Genomic DNA, 17,512 nt, shown 5'->3' on the forward strand with positions numbered 1-17,512 from the left:
GGTTTGAATCTAGATAAAGAATTAAAGGGAATTGAATCCACCTTAACTCGACTTAATCCTACTAACAAAGACTCGTCGTGATCCAAATTGAATGCTTAGCATATCAAAATAGTAATTTTAATCCCTAATTATACATGGCATTTCTACCAATTCATAACTAGCATGTGAGCGATTAAACCCATTCTCATGGTGAATTAATCGTTTCTAGAGTGGAATAATTATCACGACGATTTCTAAGTTTAACAAAGATCAAGCGGCATCAAGGTTTCTTCAACCCCTCTAATGGAGGTTTAGCCTTGATTCATACCACTATAATTTCCCATTGATTTAAAACTAAACATCATACCAAAATTCTACTTGGCTAATTTAACTAACAATACTTCAATCTAATTTAACAACTCAGAAATGATACTCAACAAGAATTAAAATTAGATCTATAAATTGAAATGACAAAAATCGAAATTAACAAACTAGCTATTTTATTTATCAAAACTAATGAAGAACAATGATTCTAAGAGTTTAATCTAAAACAAGAATTGAATTTAAACTAAACTTAATTTTATTTAATGAAAACTAGATCTAGAATTATCTATTGTTTTAGGTCTAACTAGCTACCCTTAACAAAGAGCTAAGCTTTGGTTTTTATATGTTCAGATCCAAAAATCGTGCATGGGCTTGGATCCATGTTTTGGGCCAGAGAATCAGGCCCAAAACCCAATTCTTTCAGTCCAAAAAGGCCTCTTCAGATACAGTTAGCTTCAATAGACTTTTCATCCACTTCTACTCCTCTGATTGGGTCAAGGCTTAGACTATTGGAAAGCTCTTTCCGAGCCGGTCGTTTTGACATAAAGTAGGTCCAATTCTGAGGTCTGAGTCCAAAGATACGGCATTCGGAAGTTATGCTGACTTTGAGTGCTGTTTCTGCCCGCGTCGACTTTTCACCTTTTGACCGGGCTTTAGAAAGGCTTTGTCTTCTTGAATCTTGGCCTTTAATCACAGAACTCCTTAGCAACTGACTTTTGCTCCTTTATCTCGCTAAAGTGGCACATTTCTGCACATAATGAACTTTGAAGCCTGAAATGCATAAAAAACACGTAATCAGCATTAACTCTTAATTATTATTCACATAATTGGTCTAAAAGTATGACTGTTACAGGGTTAAAACTACAGTTTTGGGCTCTTATCAGTAACCTCAATCTTTCTAGTTTCCTAGACACCGTTGGAATATGATTAAGATTTATGGAATTAAAATTTATGCAAGGTCTTACTTTTTTTTTTTTTTTTTTTAAATTAAAATTTATGCAAGGGAGAAAGTATAATCAGGCAAATACGACATACTCATACATTACTAGATATAGTAGCATGTGAAGATACTCTACTCATGTGTATAGTAATACGAATAGGCAAGGTTGTATCATCAATAATTACTTCGATATGTATAGGCAAATACACATCAGTAATACATATATGTAGGCAAATAGGTAGATATATATTACGGATACATAAATCTACAGTAACAGGCAAATTGTAATCACTCATATGTATCTAGTTACAGTAGCATGCGAAGATACTATACGTACACAGATATATACGACTAGGCAAAGACGTAAACTAAACATGCAACGTATTATACATAAACTAAAAGACGATTCTTGTATTGCATAATAGTTCGATTTTGTCAATACTCATTGAGATTGTGAGTGTCATATAGAGAGCAGCTTCACCCCGTAGGATTTAGAAACAACTTACCCCGTAGATTTTAACCCTCGCTGGAATGTTCTTCTCTTTCATGACAAAATCGACTTATTAAACAAGATAATTTTCTAAAATGATGATTTTGGAGGGGAAAACAGTTGATTTTGACCTCGAAAATGACCTCCACCAAGCTCAGAGGTGACAGTGTGTGCGCCGTCGAGAGCTTTCCGAATTGAGATCACACGCGTGATTCAGAGAACCGTAGCCAAAGTTATGGCCAAAATACCAAAACACACTCTAATTACTATGTATAACTTAAAAGTTAAATATGCTAACATGTAATTATATTCCCTCCATATTTATATATATACTAAACATACAAGTTATATATATATATATATATATATATATATATATATATATATATATATATATATATATATATATATATAACCATGCAAAACAGTACCATGGACATGTACATATACATTGATATGCAATTCATAGTCACTTAATCGTATATAGATATTTACAGGCGTATTTACATGATTCATGCATATTTCTAACCTAATACGCAAAAAATAGTCCATGCTATGACATAACTGCATGCATGTGAATCATACAATAGTCTATTAATTTTTTTTTGAAACCTGTTAGCATCCTGCAAGTCCGCCAAAGAAAAGAAACGTGCACAACAAGTCAAATTTTCTCACAGTAAGCTTAGTGTTTGTTGTAGCCTAGTTTCCAGGTCCTAGCATTTGGAACTTGTAAGTGCAGCCAAAAGCAGCATACGGATCAATAGCAAAATGCTGGAGATTTCAAAAAAAGACGAAGAAAACACAAGAAAAAGAAATAAATGAAAGGATGAGAGTGGGGGGTTTCCCCATGGAGCAATTCCAGTTTGCAAGCACAGGTCCTTGGGTCTTTAGAATGGCAGCGGTGCCATTTGATATCTATCACTTTTCGGTATAAAGATACGAAATCTTTATTTCATTCAAAGTAGACTCAAGTCCTTACTCACGTCTTCTTACATTTAGTTAAGTAGGGATTCGAACCAACCTAAATTCTAAGACCACTTACATCTTTCTTATATTCTAAGTAGGGAAACTAGTGAGTAAGATTTATTTGGATTACTAGCTAAGTTTAGTTTTGTTATTTAAATCCTAACGGACGCTTAAACATGCGAAATACAATAAATAACGATAAAAATCTAAGATTTTCCTAAGATATTCAAAGAGAAAGAAAAGGTGGAAGATCATTACACTCATGCAAGGTCTTATAAACTTCTCTTAAAGTCGGATTACTACCTTCTCTAAGCTGTTTAGGGTTCATTATCAAACCCGAACCGGCTTAGTCGTCGATCCCTAGTGAAATGGACTCATCTCTAAATCCATTTCCCTAGCAAAAGAAGTTGAACTGGGGTTTCATCTCTGAAATTCCATCTCAACTCCTAGACTCATACAACATAATCCTGTTAAATATGAAAATAAGATATTAGAGATAACTCGTGCGCGTGGCTAGCCCAGGCGTACAAAGGGAGGCGCACGCGAGTCCTTCTAAATTTCCAGGTCTTAAGTTTGGCCGGACACTACCATTTTGGGATAGTATGCTATATGTTCCCTTAAGTCCAGGTAGTGAATCCTATTTCTAAGAAATTTTAATGAATCCTCTTATGAGCGTCATTAATCCTCCACCTTGGAGGATTTCAGCTCATGATCCTTGGATTGATTTCAAGTTACAAGATAGAAAGTAACAAGAGATAGAAAGAAAGGAAAGAATGTAAAACAAACTGATTACTTAAGTAAAAAAAAAAGAAATTTTATTAGAAACTAGAAAGTGTTTCCACCATTAACAATGTTTCAAGCTTTTTCTCAAAAAAACTAAAAACTCTCCTCCAAAAGATATAGACTTGGAATTTAAATGGAGCAAGAGTCAAGGCCATCAATATAGTGCATCCCCCGTTGTTTTGTTTTCTTCTCCATTTGAGAGAAATCTCATTTCCTCTCATGTGAAACACCAAACTACATTTACTTCCTTTTTACCCATACAATCTACAACAAAATGACACCTATCTTTTTTCCACTATTAACACCTAATCTCATCTAACTTTATTAACTACATGCAAGGTGTCACTTTTGCACCAATTATTTGCACCTTTGTCTTGACTTGTATGATGACTCATCAAATCTTGTGGGTCCACGTGTAGTCCAGTGGCGGTCCGGTCTTTTGGCAATTTCACAACTTTCCGCCTATGCATAGAGTTCATCGCACTGATCGTCTGAGCAACTCACTTGTCGCATTCGAAGTCCTGGTTTAAGAGGTAGGAGCTTCGAAAGTTTTATGCTTCTGTGCGGATTTGTTGGACTTCAGATGGGCTTAATTGGAAAGCTTATGTACACTCCCTATTCCGTATTTAAATGCTGGCTTTATCATTATTTGTATGTTAGTTGCTCCAACCTGCAAAAACACAAAAATGCGATTATTTCATGATTATTAAACACAAAATTAACCGAAATATTATGTCTCTATGGGGTTTATAGTACAGTTTTGGGTGCTTATCAACTAATAATCTACGTACAGATATTTTAAATTTAGTGATGTAATACTCTCCTGTAAGTAATGGATATGATGCCATGTGATGGTACTATATTCTAAAATTAAGCCTCAGAACTGTTCAAGGTATAGTCATACAATGCATTAAGGTCATAGAAATTGTGTTTATATACTTTTGGAACTCATGCCTTCTGTTTAGTAATATTTCTTCTTTATTCTCTTTTTGTGTCTGTTCATTTGTGTGAGGGGATGTTATATCTACTTTAGTTTTCATTTGTGATTAAAGTCTACATTTAATATATTTTTCCCCAATTTTTATTTTTCAAAGTTTACTAGGATTCACTAATGCATCAACGTGACTATACAGACTACTGATTTATCATAACCGTGTTGACATTACCCTATACTTATATATATATTTTTAGAGCATTTACTACTGATCTCTTTTGTTGCTAGAATCCGTTACATTGAGTAGTTGAGAATGTGGATATGATGCATGCAGCTTGCACTACAAGGCATTCAATGATTACATTAGCGCTAATGGGAGTGACATCCACAAGTGCCAATTCTACTTGGTATGAATAATGAACGGGTGTCAAAATGGTTGAGAAAATTTGAAGCAGAGGACGACAAACAGAGGCTATTGAAGCAAGCATCCATTGATATCTTTAATTTTCAGATACCTCATTAAATAAAATTTTGGTTTTCTTTCTAATCTATCATATTTTTTGTTTTAATTATCAATTTTATGTTATAGTTTTATGTCTCTCTTGATATCTCATGGTAATGAATGATGTAGTTTTATCTTTTCTATAGGTATTGTATTACTTCTTTTCCTTATTATTTTTTTATCTTCATTCTTTTTTTCCTTTCGGTTTGATAAATCACTAAGTTAGAAGAATTGATCGATATTAACGAAACTATGGACTTGGATTACGCTATTGAGGTTTATAGAACTCTTAATCCCAAGGTTCTTTTAGTTGTTCACAAATTCTTATGCCCAGAGTACTCTTGCTTTATGCTGTATAATTGGGCAAGGCATAAGAAATTGGGGTTTGAGATAAATCAAGACCCGAGTCTGAAAATTGAAACACACAAGCGTTAGATTGGGTCATCATTAACACACTGAGTCTCATATCTAGAGTGCAAGACCCGCATGCTAACATTGTTTTACATGGAACTAAACAAAGTTGCATCGTTAAGACTTTTAGTTCTATTAATGACCCTGCTAGATATACCGTAGTGAATAAAAGGCCCAACTAAAGTTCCTCTTAAAAGGATCCCCAAGCTAACCTTTAGGGAGTCGCACAACTTTTCTAAATGAAGTTCAACAAAGGGATTATCCAGCTCATCGCTCTTATTTCTATTTGGCTTTCTAGCAAAGTAAGTATGATTAATGTAACCCCGCCGCCCTCCTCTTACGCTCTCTCACTAATTTCAATTTATTTTCTTCCCTAGATTCACAATGCTTGCCCTTTGTCCGTAATGAGTCTGAAGTCCTTAGGAGACAAAGTCATCAAGGAGCAACATTTTACAATGCGAGATTTCATCGAAGCAGTAAGTTTGTGCTTCGAGTTCTATTACTATTTCTCTTCACCAACGTTTACGCTTTGACATTTCAGTTTTAAATCTCATAATGAGGAACATGTATTCTATGCATAAACTTGGACTGCAATAGAAGTTATTTTCTTTGGCTTAAATATATAATATTTCAAATCTATGTTAGGTATTTCGTTCAACAATATGGAATTATCTTTTGATAGTGGGAAGAAGCACAAAACGAGATAGTAGCTTGATGCTGTAACATAGAGGTTTGATGGAATTCCACAACTGTTCTTTTTCTTGGTTGCAATTGGTAAATTTCTATATATTTCTCTTTTGTTGATGTTTTCTTATGGTAATATATATTTTATTTGGTGGACATCTGGTTTGTGTGTGTTATATGCTTCACATTTTGAAACTTCTACATGTAGAACGTAGTAAGATCTCAGGACACAGAGATGCTAGAGTCGGGTCAGCTACTATAGAATTCAGCATAATTCAATTCATATATGTCGAGAATTTGAAAAAAAAAACAAAAAACCCAAGGAACTCTTTTCAAACCAGGTAAGTTCCTTTTTTATCCCTTAATTGATTATGCGTGTTATGTGGAGTTAGTCTATTTTAATTTTTATGTTTCTGTATTCCATTTTTATTTTGTGTTTCTTTGGGCTTAAGTTAAAGTTTTTAGTTCATCTTTTTCCTTTTGACGTGTGTTGGTCAGTCTAAGTAGCTATGGTGATCCTCCAATCTCAATTATAAAATGATGTCAATCCGTCTGTTGGCAAATATTATAAACTGCAATGGTCAAACACCATGTTTTGACTACAAAGTTATATGCCTTGCATCCTTCAAAGGGACCATATATAGGTATGCAAAACCAGCATATAAGGGAAAAACACTATGGATTTCCACTACAGTACATATTAGGTTAGTCATGACTCATGAGAACTTCATAGCAAAGACATTTGATTGTAATGTATACAGATAAAGAGTCCTTGATTGAGAGACCTCTATTCAAGAAAAAGATTAGCCTTATAGGGTTTTAAGGAGATATGCTGAATTGATTAAATGAGCATGATTCTACAGGTTTACAATTCTACGAGTTAGTTCTACTCGCCTGAATCATCAAAACTCTGTTCAATAAGTAGAAGAAATGTATTATTTTCTTACTTGGCTGTTCAATGTTAATCATTCATGGGTCGGTCTGTTGTGATTATAAGTTTTTTTTAGCAAGTTTCCTTCTGTACCATCTTCATCCATTTTTTTTTTTTTTTTAGATTTTTAGATTTTGATTGTGATTAATTATTGCATTTGATCAATTTCCTCATGCAAATCAGGACGATGTAGCAACTACTGCATAGGATGCAGTCACCATCATATATACATGGACTGGACGATAGATAGCTTATGGTTGTTCATCAGAGGATAAAACTCAAAATGTATGTGGCATACAAGGCAGTTAAAGACATCACTTTATAGGTCTAGTCTTAATGTCTATATACATTTACATTATATTGTTTATTAAGACAAGGTGAATAAACTATCTTTTGTTGTCCACAGTCCATGTCCATTACTCCTTTTTGGGAATAATGTTTTATCTTAAGGATGCACAAAGTCAGGGACATACTATTGAATGTCCATATGTTCGTGAAATTAAAATTTAAGAAGCGAAATATCCTTTTTCTTTCTTTCTTTCTTTTTTTTCCAATTTTTATTTTTATAATTTCAAGTCTAGATTTATTTTTCTTTACACGATGTTGCTCGATTAATTTCAGTTTATACATCTATTTTTTGGTTGACATAATGCAGGTCTAAGTATAACAGTCGATAGGACTCTTGAGTTGGCTGCTCCACAGGTTATTCTTTGAACTCAATTTGGTATTGTCAATGATTTTTCAGGCAGCTGTTGAGGAAGGCATTGTAGTTGGTCGAGGCCGGGTGCACCTTGTTGAGACTGAGATTTGCAGCAAAGGTTGATGCTATCAGGGATACTCTTGATAATGAGGTGCAAAAGGTACATGTCGGCATAGACTTCTTTTGGACTTGAATAACTTTAGTTTACTTTTCCTTTCTCTGTGAAGGAGTTATGCATTGTTTTGTTATATTACTTTGCACGGTGGTCATTATCATGGGCGGATGGTAGGTTGGGGCAGGTTTTGAAATTCATGTGAACAACCTTAAGTACAAATCAACCATTCGTTCTTTATGCTATCAAATGGGGTCCTTTCTATGGACTGTCAGGTTAGGCTAGATACCATATGATTTTCATGCATACATGATTTTCATTTTCATAAGTACACACCAAAATTTTGTTTGGGTGAATTCTTTGTTTGTTGCATTCTATTTTATTTATAAATTTTTCATTTTGAGTCAGCTTTGGTTTTGTAGATTTTCAAGATTTTTATGATCAATGTTATCCAGGTATGCTTACGTCTACTTGATATCACTCTATTAGTTAGTAACTCAATTATGTTTGGATTGTTTAGTTTTTGCTTTCAATCTCGATGCCCATACAGACCATTTGTTTGTATGATATATGACCCCTGATATATCATTAATCAATGTATCAACTTTTTGTTCAAGATATACACCTAAAATTTTTAAATAATTATAATAGTTCATTGAGCTGTTGGAGTGTATCATTTAAAATCGTTGTTCAAGCAATATTTACTTTCTAAGTCTGAAATGTAATGTATGTCCCAATAGTTCTCCACGAAATGGTACTTCTCTTCCTTTTCATATTTTTCAGTGAAAGAGTTTCTTCTCTCAATGGAACAGAAGGAGGTACAATTCTTTCATGTCTCAATTGTTTCTTAGTTTTTTTTATTGTTAATGCGCAGGAACACTTCTCCAATCAACGTATCGCTGAACAATTTATTTAACTTGGATAAGCAAATTTGGATGTTGAAGCTTCAAAGAAAGTTGGCAGTATATGTAATCATTTTTAATTAGTGTTTCCAAGTCAATTTGATAGTATATGGTATCTTTTCGAGAGTATTGAATTCGTGGTTTTCCTTTCAGTACCCATTTTGGAGCGGAGGTTTCACATAACAGGTTAGTAAGGAGATGGAAGTACTCTTTTTGTGCAATTATGTGTGTTTGCTGAATTTTATTATGAACTTATGTAATGTTTGTAATTGGAATTATCCAGATTATAGAGTTGTTGTATAGAATCACATTTTCATGTTGTCTCTTTTTGTCTCTCTGTGTAGATAGGATTGAAATTTAAATAACCATAGATGAAAGTCTAACTTAAATGTTTTCTATAGCAGTTACAATCTTATTTGTAAGTTACCAGATGCATCAGCCTCAATTATTTAATTCCATTATTGACATTTACGCAGTGTATGATTGAAAGTAATACCCCAAGTAATTTGATTTTGCACTGTCACCATTTTCTTGATACCGTTGTTGACAATTTTGTAGTGTATGATTGCAAATATGATCCCAATGAATTTGTTTTAGTTTGGATCTCATATTGCATTGTAGTGACCTTGAGTCTCCAAGATCAACATTGTAAGTACTAAGGTTTGTTTCTTGCAAACCTTATAAGAAACTTATGTTCAAGCTTTTGTCAGAGTACTGCTAGTTGAATTTGATTACAATTTAGAGTATTTGGCCGTTTGAGGTGGATTCTACATTTATACCATCTCTCTGACATCTGAGAACCCATTCCGCACAAACAAGCTTTCAAGCCTAAAGAGATAGGCCCCCACGCCGACCATAAAATACGAGATTGAGCCCCTTTTTTCTCAAAGATTTGATGGAATGGCCCAATAAAGGACGAAGTCATCTTTCCAAAGGCGAGTCAAAGCCATCATGCGGCTTTTCAAGCCCGATCTTCCGAACCTGCTGCGTGAAAGCCCGTTCAGCTCCATCTATCATGGTCACTAAGAATTCTATAATTCATACATAGGCAGTAGTAACGAAGTTTTATTTAGGATGCAAGCAAAGGGTATATAAAGTTGGGGCTTTAGCTACATCTCATTGTTTCCTTGGAGGTTGTTCTTTCCTACTATGATAATTTCTCCTCTTTGAAGGTTGCATTCAAGTGGTGGGCCGGGAACGGGGTATTTGGATAGGGCTTTGCTATAACGCAGGTAATTTTGTAGTTGCAAATAACTTTCATTGATTTAGGCATGTTGCTTTGATGGATTGCTATTACTATATTGTACGGTTACTCATTGATTAGATTATCTAAATGCAAAATTACTATGTACTTGATTCACGTGGCATGATATTACAGTAGCATTACTGTATGCGTAATTGTATCTTAACTTTTTTTTAAATTCAAAACGTCGGTAAGGATTGCTATTGTTATAAGGATTAAGTGTGGTATGTTGGGCAATGTTTTTATTTACGTTGCTATGATAGTCTTTAGTAAGCACTTTAGTATTTTGCGTATTTGATGCATAATAGGACACTGCCATAATGGTTTGTTAGTATACAGATGGCTTTAGATGTTACATGTACATTACCAGTTACAATTCTCAAGATCAAATTAATTTTGTTGTCTTTATAGCAGAGAAGAAAAGACTTGACTATTCGTTCATTCAAGTTTATTTAGTATTTCTTTTATTTTCCTTGCATAAGCAACTTTGGATTCCTTGCATGTAAAAGGTGTAGAGTTCTATATGATTGCTTTTCGTCATGTGCAGTTCTTACGGACCTAGGAATTCAATTTGGGATTGATCAGAAATCAATCTTGCGCTTGAATTGTAGCAGGGACATTGTACATCTTTTTTTTTTTTTTTTTTTACACTTTTTAGTTGGTACTCAATTTCACTGATGATTTCATGATAATAAACAATTCCTTATGTTGTTTAGATTATTAAAATTTGCTTTGTCTTTTCTCAAGTTAACAATTTTAAAAATTTCCAGCAGATGGTGGGAAACACGCATCCATGACTGATAGAGAAATTATTGTAGTGACCTTAATTCTTTGTCAAAGCTCCCCATAACTTAGAGCACTATGAAGGTTTTCTATTGCTGGTAGAACAAATGGAGCATAACTACTAGGAATAGCTTCATTTCCCATAGCAATATAACGAAAATGGACATCAGGCCAGTAGCTACGAATGTTCTTTTCAACCCAATCATTTGCTGTGGTGTAAGATTGTGCAAGTTGTTCAATATTTGCATCATTGACTCCTAATAATATTTGGATTCCTGACCCACAAAGAGCTTCAAACATGGAAGAGTCTGGTGCGTATAATCTCATTCGTCCAATGTGATTAGATTGGTACAAGGACAAAAGGCAAAGGCAAGTTTTTAGGATCTGTTTCATTGTCGTCAAGCATTTCGTAGCATACTCCAATATCTGAAGCACCTATAGGAGAGAACACAATATAAGTGCATCTACTATAGTCCCTAAAAAGAATTAATAGTCGATGAATAGTACCTAACCAAGCATACAAAATAATTTAATAATGAAATCTCCCCATATACTTTTCTTCATAAACTTGCATAGAAGTATATGAACATGTTAATTAGGGGCAGAGACTGCTCCCAATATGTTGGGATTGGGGGTGTGTATTAGAATGAAAATCAAGTTGGACTTGAGTTCACGCCTTCACGACGGCATGATGGTTGCGACAAAGTTTCTCAACCATAGTACCATACAAGCCATGGAGTTTAGTCCATTTTTTTTTCACTCTCAAGTAAATGATCAAAGGCTGTTCTTCTGACTTTCTTCCCATCTCCTCACCTGCTAATTTTAGCCTAAGACTAAGAAGAACCATGCCTGAGATCAACATGTGTATGCATGGGGATTCAGTCTAGGCCTCAACATCGAGTTGAACAAAGTTGCAGAAAGATGAGGATCTAAAAAGAAAAGGCTATTTTTCCATTTCTCTTCTCTATGAGCTCTGGGACTGTAGGAACAAGCTAGGCAAGAATGGAGAACAAAGACATTGGAGATCATTGATTTTAATAGAGCAAGATGTTCTGATGCTTTTAGTAAGGATCAAAAGATGGAAGCTTAGATTTCTAAACCTAGCCAGCTATGCATTCTTTTAGATACTTGGTCACCTCCTATCTCACGATGGGCTGAAGTAAATATTGATGCTAGATTTGACAGGTTTGGTAGTAAAGTTGTAGCAGGAGCAATATGTCGTACAACTGATGGAATTATATTAGGAGCAACATTTATGAGATTTCAAGATGAAGCTTTGGGTGCTGAAGTAGTTGTTTGTTAGCTTTGAAACTTGGTTCTTTTGTTGTTTTTGAAGGCTTAAAATGATACCATATATTATGCAATGTACTTAATCATAGGATCATCCACTATTAATGTAGCAAGCCCGACAATGGCCGGGCCAATTAGTTAGTTTTCTAATATAATAGTTGTAATTGTAAACGGGTTAATTAGAAGTATGTACCCGTTTAGATTAAATCCCATATTATTTAAATTATTAGACTTAAATATCCATTTTGGTTGTTATTTCACTTAATTCCATAACTACCCCTGTTATATTTGACTATTGCATCTTCTTCCCTGATCACTTGTCCTCCCCAACGGCCCAACCCCAACTTGATTTTGACAATACAATCAATTACCGCCTAAATCTCATAACCCCAACACCAATAACGTACCCAATCTTAAGTAAACATGATGATACTCAATTTCAACCTCCAAAAACTAAATTCCTTTGATTATTAGTCCAAAACAAATTGGATTGAGTGAGTTTTGATTAAAAATTAAAATCTTTCGTTTCTAGAGAGCTCACTTATATTTTTGTTTCTTAAAACCATCCCACCAACTTTTTGAATAGATTCATCATTCAAAATACTTAAACTCAATAATCACACATTTTGAAAACCCCCCAATTATTTATTCTCACTCTTAACCTCATTTTCAACTTCTTTAAACTAATTTCTAGCAAAATTGGCCTTTTTAATGACTTTAAAAGCTAATATCAGTATTCAGTACATATATATTCTCATATTTTTTAATTATGTAAGTTAGATTTGAATCCTAACGATGTGATGTTGTTTTGAATTGAAAGAGAGATGGTGCAGGAAGTTTTAAATGCTGTATTTAGGGAGAACTAGATTTTGAACCCGGGCATACGCCCGGGATCATAAAATATTTTGTGTGCTGAAAAGGCTTTACAAAATGTCTCATACAAATTTTCGAATCAGAATATATTTTTATTGAAAATAAACTGAAATACGTTAATGAGTAGCGATTATGGTGCATAAGTACTTTGAAACTAAGGGATCAAATTGAGATAGCCTCTTCACTTTATGATTTAGGATATTAATCAGTAATTTTCAAATAAAATTATTTTAAACTCGATCTAGCTTGTATAATAGGTTTTTTAGATTTATGGTGATTTAGCGGTAAATCATCACCGCTCGGCTTACGTATGAATGTGTATAAATCACTAAAATATCTATCAAATCACTAAAATAGATTGATTGTTTCCATATCCTCAAAGAATACACTACTCCCACTTGAAAAGATTTATCACATGAACGTGTTCTACGATGAATTGATGAATACAAAAAAAATTCTCTTTCAAGAAAATGCGTTCACCTACTTAGAATACTCTCCTAAGTATTTTCTATTTTTCTAGGTAATTGTTTGTATACATGCAAGATATACTTATTCAATTTCAACATGAATAACAGAGAAGATCATGTCGTTCTATGTCTTTCGTCAATGTGAACATGTCAAAGTGTTAACGTAAGATTGGGTGGGTAAAATGAGTAATGACCATTAATTTTCAGATTTGAACAATCTAATAATCAAATGGATGGAAGAAGAGTATGCCTTTCAAATAACATTCCATTTCCAAAATTGAAGCTTCTAACACACACTGAAAACTTACAATAAAATGCTCAAATACTCCATCTTATTCCACATTTCTCCTTATTTATTATAGTAGATTTATCTATTCTCAATGTTTCTGCAAGCACATTGCAAAACAAAGTTCGGATGAAGAAATAGTACCACAAAGTTCTTATAATATTGTACTAATGTTAAAAGGGTTAAGTTTGATTGTATTAATAAAGTGCCATAAAAATAAGTATAACAATAATTCACACAAACACTCTTCACTCTTTTGGACCAAAGAGTTATCATCCATCAATTATCAATAGAACACTCGTAAGAATTTTTAAACTTCGATATATTTTACTCTAAAATTATTAAAATTCCTACAACCAAACAATGTTTAGGTGGCACTCTTTGCAACCAAAGTTTGTTACGTATCGAATAAAGGTTGTTGAGCTATTGCAAGTTCAAATGTAGTTTCATCGCTTTGAAATGCTCATCACAATGCAAATTCAATAATAGCTTTCTTATGCAATACCAAGAGTAGCTCATATAGGACATCATATTATTATACAACTTGGCAAGATCCTACTCCATGATGATATGGACATTCATAGTGTTCTTAAACCGATAGAAGCACAGTTCTCTACATTAATGAGAAAGAATTTGGGAGAGTTTGCACCTTGACATTTGATCTCGTGTTAACTTTGATATTTTCTGAATCGAGTGTTTGAGTGTATGTATATGAGAGGTTGTGTTTGGATGATTATTAGATATATCATTAGATTGTCTAAAGAAACAATGCCATACAAAGAAGCATAAATCAAATGTGCAAATAAAATCACCCCATCATACTAAGTCGGTGTTCTTTTTACAGGTCTAGACTTTCAATATGTATTATCATATTGTAACCTGCATGTGTTTGAAAATCAGAATGAGATCCAAGAAAGAAAAACGAAAAGGAAGAAAAGTGCATATGTTAAAAATGTGAGAGTGCGTGATGGGTGTTCGAGCACTTACTCATGAAGTATACTAGTTTATGACCAACTCCCAAATGTACATTTATTACCCGTATATTGCTGTATTACAGTTCCTTTTACGCTTAACGAAAAGACAACTCATAGCTTTTACTACCTTTTTAAGGTTAAAGAGTATTTCATATAACTTATCATAGAAGCTGCATCTTAGCACCAAAATGAGCATTAATCATGTTTATTATGAAGACCAGTAGCTGTTGTGGAAAAGTACTGAAAAAGTCAAAATCAACAGTTTAAGTCAACAGTCAAAGGACTCAAATCAGAAGACCAAAGATGGAGGCCCTTATTTCAAATTATGAAGACTTATCCCTAAACCTATTTTGGTCAAGAAGACACCAAAAAGCCAAAGCAAAAGCAAAAGGAGTGAGGTGCCAAATTTAGAATGGATTAGGGCAAATCTATAAATGGCAAAAGTAGGGGTATATAATCAAAAAGCAAAGGAGAGAAAACTCATCCATTGTCTTAGGATCTAAACTATTTGGTTTGTTTATTTTCTTATCTTATTTTTCAATTCATATTTTTAATTTATTGTTGTTTTATTTCATTTTATTTCAATCAACTTGTTATTTCAATTCCTTTATTTCAATCAACTTGTTACTTGTTCTTTGTTTTAATCTTCATCTTGTTTGTTTGTTTCATTTCAATGTTTTAATCAATCTTCCTTTCATGCTTTCAAGTTATTTCAATCAACAATCAAAGCTTTCAAGTTCATTAGCTTAGAACCATTCTAATATTCAAGAGTCTACCTTTATTCTTCTATCTCCCTCATTCAAACTATAAACAATTTAGGATGAACCTCAATTCTTAATCTAAACTCTTTTGAAGTATACTCACTACACTATTAAAGCTTTAGTTTACTTTTTAAGAAGTTAATAACCAATAACAAATGCAAATTCTAGGTATATGAATGGGTTATGCGAATAACATTTTGAGTGTTCTAATTCGATATATCTCACATAATCCTTAGAGAATGTGGGGAACCGTCAGAAGCTAATTTTACATCATATAATAAGTTATTAACTGAAGAATATGTAGCGTTTTTGAGGTCGTGCGTTAATAATATATTCAAAATAAGTCGATGCTTTATCATAGACACTAAAAGTGTATGATTTATAATAGGGAATTAGCTTATACAAATCACCTATTTTTTTAGCAATTTTTTTATTTGATCAAATATATAAGAATTTGAACACTAAAAGTGTTTGATTTGTAATAGGAAATTACCTTATACAAATCACCTATTTTTTAGCAATTTTTTTTATTTGATAAAATATATAAGAATTGGAAATACACTCAAACTCTCCAAATAGAAAAATTATAAATACACTCAAACTCTCCAAAGAGGTTCTATGTACGTGAGATTGTAGGATATTAGAAAAGACTATCTTTCATATTAGAATGCCACATAGGAGAGAGAAAATATTATCTCTCATATTAGAGTGCCACATAGAAGAAAGAAAAATCTCTTTTAGAAGTCTCTGCTTTAGTATATAGATAGTAGATAACATGTTATAATGTCTGCTGAAGATGATGACCATTTATCACAATCAATTGAATTGTAGCACAAAGAGAATAATGAGCAAAAGGGGTTGCAATATAGTTTGAACAATTTACCAAGTAGATATAGTTTCAAATTCTTGGTATTTGGGTTATAATTTTGTATAGATATGGTGATAATGTTCACTAATTCTCCCTTAGCTTCTTTTAAAAAAAAATATTTAACACCGTTAACTAATACACTGAGGTGGTTAATGACGTGCTATGTCCACATAAGCAAAAGTCAAACAGATCCATTTTCTATTTTTGAATTATTAAACTAACCCTTGTATCTCTCGTCTTTTTCTTTCTCAAACTCAAAAAACACACCAAACTTCTCAAAACCCCATGCTCTCTCTCTAACTCAATCTGAACAAGATCTGTATCTCTCAAGACTCAAATGACCCTTATATTCTTTCTCTTTACAAATACTTGCTAAACTTAACCTAATCATTTGCTATTTCGTACTAATTTTCTGGTTATGGGCATATTGTGTTTCTATAGATCTTGCTCAAGGTATATGAATGACCACTTTATTTGTTAATTTCAAGGATGAAAGTTTCAGGATTTGAAGATATTTCAGACCCTCCCAAAACCGATACATATCGGAAAAATCGAAAAATCGGATCGATATATCGTTTTTGCCCATTTTGGTGATAATATTAAAAAAAATCAAAAAATTGGGATATATCGGAAATATTGCTGATATATAACGATATATATCGGGATATATCGGTCAACAGTCAACAAAATCGGTCAAAAGTCAAACTGTCCAACCAAGTCAAACGATATATATAGAATATATTGGAATATGTCGGAATATATCACCCATATATATTGGTTTAAAATTAATTTAATTTTCGGAGCTGATATTTCAAATGTTTCGAAGTCGGCAGGTTGAAAAAATGATAAATATCGGTAAAAAATCGATTTTTCGACCGATATTTTCTGCCCTGGTTAATTTGAATGTTTAATATGATGTAATTTTCTGATTTTATCGAAACTTGATGTTAGTTGTATGTGGTGTTGGTAAGTTTCCCCAACCATGGTGTTGATGATGTGTTTTTTTTTCATGCATTGGTAAATAGTTGAAAAGAGGGAGACAAATGGCTAGGCATAAGGGCACATAAACTCTGTTTGACAAATTGTCTAAAAAAGTTTGGACAGTTGAAACTACTGTCGAATAAATGTGAAACTCGATCGGTCTAGTACGTTTTGTTGAAATTCCGAGATTCATAATATGGAAAACTATTTGTAGTTTGTCTACTGAATCAAGACTACGACATATCTATGGGTTTTTTTTTTTTTTTCATTTTTACATTGAAGGATGTATTTGGCTAGAAACTATTTGGTTCATATGCTTTTGAGTTGA

The sequence above is a fragment of the Coptis chinensis genome, chromosome 3 (genome assembly GCF_015680905.1).
Source record: "Coptis chinensis isolate HL-2020 chromosome 3, ASM1568090v1, whole genome shotgun sequence".
Taxonomy (NCBI): Eukaryota; Viridiplantae; Streptophyta; class Magnoliopsida; order Ranunculales; family Ranunculaceae; genus Coptis; species Coptis chinensis.